Consider the following 5,325-nt stretch of genomic DNA (forward strand, 5'->3'; position numbering starts at 1 on the left):
TTGATTTAAATAGGAAAACATTCTATAGAAAGCCATTAACGTTTACTGTGTAGTATCCGGAACCTCAGCTTTCCATCAAGCAGCAACACGAGGAACCTCCCTGATCTCCATCAGGACTCAGGAGGGGAAGGAGCACAGCCAAGGAGTGGAGCCAAATTGGGACTTTTCCTCTGCAGGCTTGACGCCTACAGCACTGCCTGTTTGTCCTTCTCAATCCCACTGATCCACCACAAAATCCAGCGTCATCCAGAGCAGGGCCCCTCTGGTGGCCCAGGCTAGCCTGGATTGGTGCTGCCACCCTGGGCTCTGGCAAGGTGACTGTCTGCCTTGCCTGCCACGGGGCATGGAGGGGAATACATAAATAGTGCTCCAGAGATCAACAGTCCTCTCTCCAGCTCTCCTTTCTATTCCTCCCTCTCCCCCTCTGGCATGATGCTTTATTATCATATATTTTTATTGAACCATCATTTCATACCTGCGTCAATCAACACAGCTTTACCTCTCTGGCCACAGCCATATATAGATGTGTAGAGGGAAGAGAGCTGAGGAGAATGGAATCAAATGACAGAGATACTGTTAACTCATGTTCATTTAAATGTGAACGTGAGCAAAGGGATGTGAGCATAAATCAGAGCCATATGAGTCCATTAATCTCCAGCTCCCCTGTGGAATCCATCACAGAGCAGTGGAGCAAGGACCAGAAGGAAGGAAGGAAGCCATTAGTGAAACAATGCCGTTCCTAGAAAATAGAAGTTGTTTCATGGACGGCGTCTTGTGTAAATAATTGCTAAAGTGGAGAGTGCATGACCTTCACATTACAGAATCACATCCTCTGTGTTTTGTTCTCATCAAACCTTTATTAACATTTTTATGCATATTGGTTAATTGGGTGAAGCTTGATTGTTGCCATGATGATCAACATTCAACCTATGTAACGAAGTCTCTACCTGTATGTGCGCACACTTGTCTATGTGCATACTTCTGTGTGTGTCTCCAGTGCAGACAGACAGTGGCCTGACTCACCAGTGTGGAGCTGATCAGTGTAGTTAGAGCCCTGTGTTAGACCTCATACACACCACCATTGAGGTGCCACACATGGGGCAACAGTGACACCCTCAGGAAGAGAGAAACACCCTCCTTCCTTCCTTCCCTCCTTCCTTCTTTCCCTCCCTCCCTCCATCCCTCCTTCCTTACCCCCAACACTAAGCTAAGCCAGCCTAAATTATTATAATGAAAAGAAGCATGCTTTAGACATATTAGGCAAGGGCAAAATAATAAAATATTAATATATATCAGGGTGTTTTGTTACTTCCATTTTAAATGGGCCAGGAGAAAACTTCCTTAGCATGTACAGTACAAATGATATGAATATTCAATGATCCCTGGCTGGGTTTCTCTCTGTCTCAGCCTCTTTCTGTCTTTAGTCTACAACCCAGTATGGTGTTTTTAAATTATCATCTGGCATCTACTTCCAAAGATCATTCTTGAAAAGGAAATAATTCCCTCCGGAGCGATAGTGCCTCTGTCATCTAATTAAATCACACACACTATCTTGGGAATCATTAAAATGATCACATTAATAAATAAACAGACTAAAGAAGTGTTTATTAAATCATAACGAAGCTTGGTAATAAATGCTGCCTCTCTTGTAAGAGAGTAGAACTGACCTAGGACAGGACAAGCTAATGATGTAGGATTGGTCTAATGCTGAGAGCTAATAATGTGAAGGGAAGGCTGCTTTTCTGATTTAATGTCTGCTCTGCATTTCAATCGTCTACTAAGTTACACCAACATACCAATTAACCATTCCGCACACAGAGTAAATGCCACTGCTACTTGGTCATAGGGTAACAGACCTGGGTTTAAATACTATTTTAAGTCTTTCCAATACTTTGAGCTTTTGCTTTAGCTTGCCTGGAGTGCCAGATTAGTGGGGTTTGCGACTACTCTTTTGGTTCCATTGCGCCAGGCAGGTTCAATTAACCGCAGCTAAAAGCATTTTAAATGATTTAAAATAGTATTTGAACCCAGGTCTCACAGTAATGTACCAAGCTGGAAGAGTTGTGATACTAGTCCCTACCATTTCTTCTCTGCAGTGCTCTCCTTTGTGTTCTCCTCTCTCCTCACCTGGGGGTTACCTGCCGTTGGTGGCCCACTAACGCTGCAGCTGTGGGAGGCTGGGTGAGGCTGGCTGCGGGGGCGAGGAGGGGGGTTGCCCTCCTTATCTCCCTCCCCATCCCGGGCTTCTGGTGGGGTAGCACCAACCGAAGGGCTGTGGTCACGGCCCCCATAACACACACACACAGTACCACAGACAACAGAAGCACCTGGGGAGGGGAGCCTGCTCCATCTGCTAAGGCACGGGAATAGCGTGAGATGTTTAACCATACAGTCGGATTTCAATTCAGTCAGCTAAGGGATACGAACTGAGACTAAGTTCCCAATGCAAAATGAAATACTCATCCTCTGCTTTCCTAGATGATCTTTTCTATGATACTTTAAGCAATAATACATAAACACAATATGGTATGGACTTTAGCAAACAATAATAATATATTACTACAGTCAAGGATGCATACGCCTATAGAACAACCACATAGTATCAGCTTTCACAGAGAAGAGAGAAATACATTGGAGCATCATACGTAGTACATACTGTGCTTTCAGAAAGTATTCATATTCTTTGACTTATTCCACGTTTTGTTGTTATTGCCTGAAATTTAAATATATTAAAAAAAATTTTTTTCACGCCCATTTTCTCTCTCCACAATGACAAAGTGAATACATGTTGTTTTTTTGTGCAAATTTATTGAAAATGAAATACAGAAATCTCATTTACATAAGTATTCACACCTCTGGGTCAAAACTTTGTAGAAGCCTCTTTGGCAGCCTTTACAGATGTGTCTTTCTGGGTACGTCTAAGAGCTTTCCACACCTGGATTGTGCAACATTTTCCCATTATTCTTTCAAAATTCTTTAAGCTCTGTCAAATCTGTCAATTTGGCCGACCAACCAGTGCTCCCACACATTGGCTAACCGAGCTATCTGCATTGTGTCCCGCCACCCACCAACCCCTCTTTCACGCTACTGCTACTCTCTGTTCATCATATATGCATAGTCACTTTAACCATATCTACATGTACATACTACCTCAATCAGCCTGACTAACCGGTGTCTGTATTTAGCCTCGCTACTTTTATAGCCTTGCTACTGAATATAGCCTGTCTTTTTACTGTTGTTTTATTTCTTTACTTACCTATTGTTCACCTAATACCTTTTTTGCACTATTGGTTAGAGCCTGTAAGTAAGCATTTCACTGTAAGGTCTACACCTGTTGTATTCGGCGCGCGTGACAAATAAACTTTGATTTGATTAGAAATTGTTTTTTGATCATTGTTGGACAACCATTTTCAGATTTTGCCATAAATTATCAAGTAGATTTAAATCAAAACTGTAACTTGACCACGCAGGAACATTCACTGTCTTCGTGATAAGCAACTCCAGTGTAGAAGGCTTGGCTTTGTGTTTGTTCTGCTGAAAGGTGAATTAATCTCCCAGTGTCTGGTAGAAAGCAGACTGAAACAGGTTTTCCTGTAAGATTTTGCCTGTGCTTAGCTCCATTCTATTTCTCCAAAACTTCCAAGTCCTGTTATTTTCACTCTGTCAATTAGGTTAGTATTGTGGAGTAACTCCAATGTTGTTGATCCATCCTCAGTTTACTCCTATCACAGCCATTAAACTGTGTAACGGTTTTAAAGTCACCATTGGCCTTATGGTGAAATCCCTGAGCGGTTTCCTTCCTCTCCGGCAACTGGGTGTATTGATCCACCATCTAAAGTGTAATTAATAACTTCACCATGCTCAAAGGGATATTCAATGTCTGCTTTTTATAATTACCCAGCTACCAATAGGTGCCCTTCTTTGGACTTGATTAAACAATAATAATATATTACTACAGTCAAGGATGCATACGCCTATAGAACTACCACATAGTATCAGCTTTCACAGAGAAGAGAGTATTTGTGGTTGAACCTGTGTTTCAAATTCACTGCTCGACTGAGGGACCATACAGATAATTGTATGTATGGGCTAGAGATGAGGTAGTCATTCAAAAATCATGATAAACACTATTATCGCACACAGAGTGAATCCATTTAACTTATTAAGACATTTTCTACTCCTGAACTTATTTAGGCTTGCCATAGCAAAGGGGTTGAATACTTATTGACTTAAGACATTTCAGCTTTTCATTTTTAATTCATTTGTAAACATTTCAGGGAAAAAATAATTCCACTTTGACATTATGGGGTATTATGTATAGGCCAGTGAAAAAAAAATCTAAATCTAAACCATTTTAAATTCAGGATGTAACACAACAAAATGTGGAAAAAGTAAAGGGGTGTGAATACTTTCTGAAGGCACTGTAAATGCCAGATTGCCCATACAACACAAGGAACCGTGTTCCATTGAATGCTAGCTTTTCAAATGTGTCTGCTCTTTAACTTTTAGCACGTAACTGTGAAAAGGTCTTGTCCTCTTTAGGAATGTTCCAACCATGCCACCCACCAATTAAATGTGAGGTGACAGGAACATCCATTAAATATGCATTGCGTTCAGACTGAGTAGGCTGCACACGCATCGCGTTGCACACCTTCTTCTTAATGTTTTACAGTAAACCAACAGTCGGTCTGGAAGATGTATTTTGCTTTTCTGCAGTATGAACTCGTCAACCCCTGTCACTCTCTCACACGTACACACACTAACGCTCTCTCTTACACACACAAATACTTTAGATGTCAAATCACAAATGAACCACTGACACAACAACATAGCATTCGTTAGAGGGAAATATTTGGCGTGTGCTTTCAGGTTATGAAGCCTGCTCAGTGCACCTCCCAGAGCTCTTTGTTCCAATGCAAAGGCACAGTGAGACACAGGCTGTAGCTACAGGGAATTAATTACAGTACAGGGTGTTTACCCAGTGGGGTACGAGCATGCACACACACGTACGCACATACACACAAATTACCTCTTACACACAAACACAAATACACAGCATTTCTGCTATGTGATGCCTGGTGGGCCAAGCCTCTATGTTCCTGTGTGTCGTCATTCATCAGTGACCAGTCTCACAGCCCAAAACAGTATGATTACTCCTGATCCAGAGGAGAGAATTCAGATAAGCTGTGCCATTAGCTTAGCACTATTTACAGTACATAAAGTCTGTGCTGCTGTAGTGTTCCTTTTAAAATAGTCCTTTTCAAACACCGTTTTGGTGTTGCTCTGTTCTAATGTTACACTTAGTAGCAGGAATGACAGGTAGGA

The sequence above is a fragment of the Salmo trutta genome, chromosome 7, assembly GCF_901001165.1.
Source record: "Salmo trutta chromosome 7, fSalTru1.1, whole genome shotgun sequence".
Taxonomy (NCBI): domain Eukaryota; kingdom Metazoa; phylum Chordata; class Actinopteri; order Salmoniformes; family Salmonidae; genus Salmo; species Salmo trutta.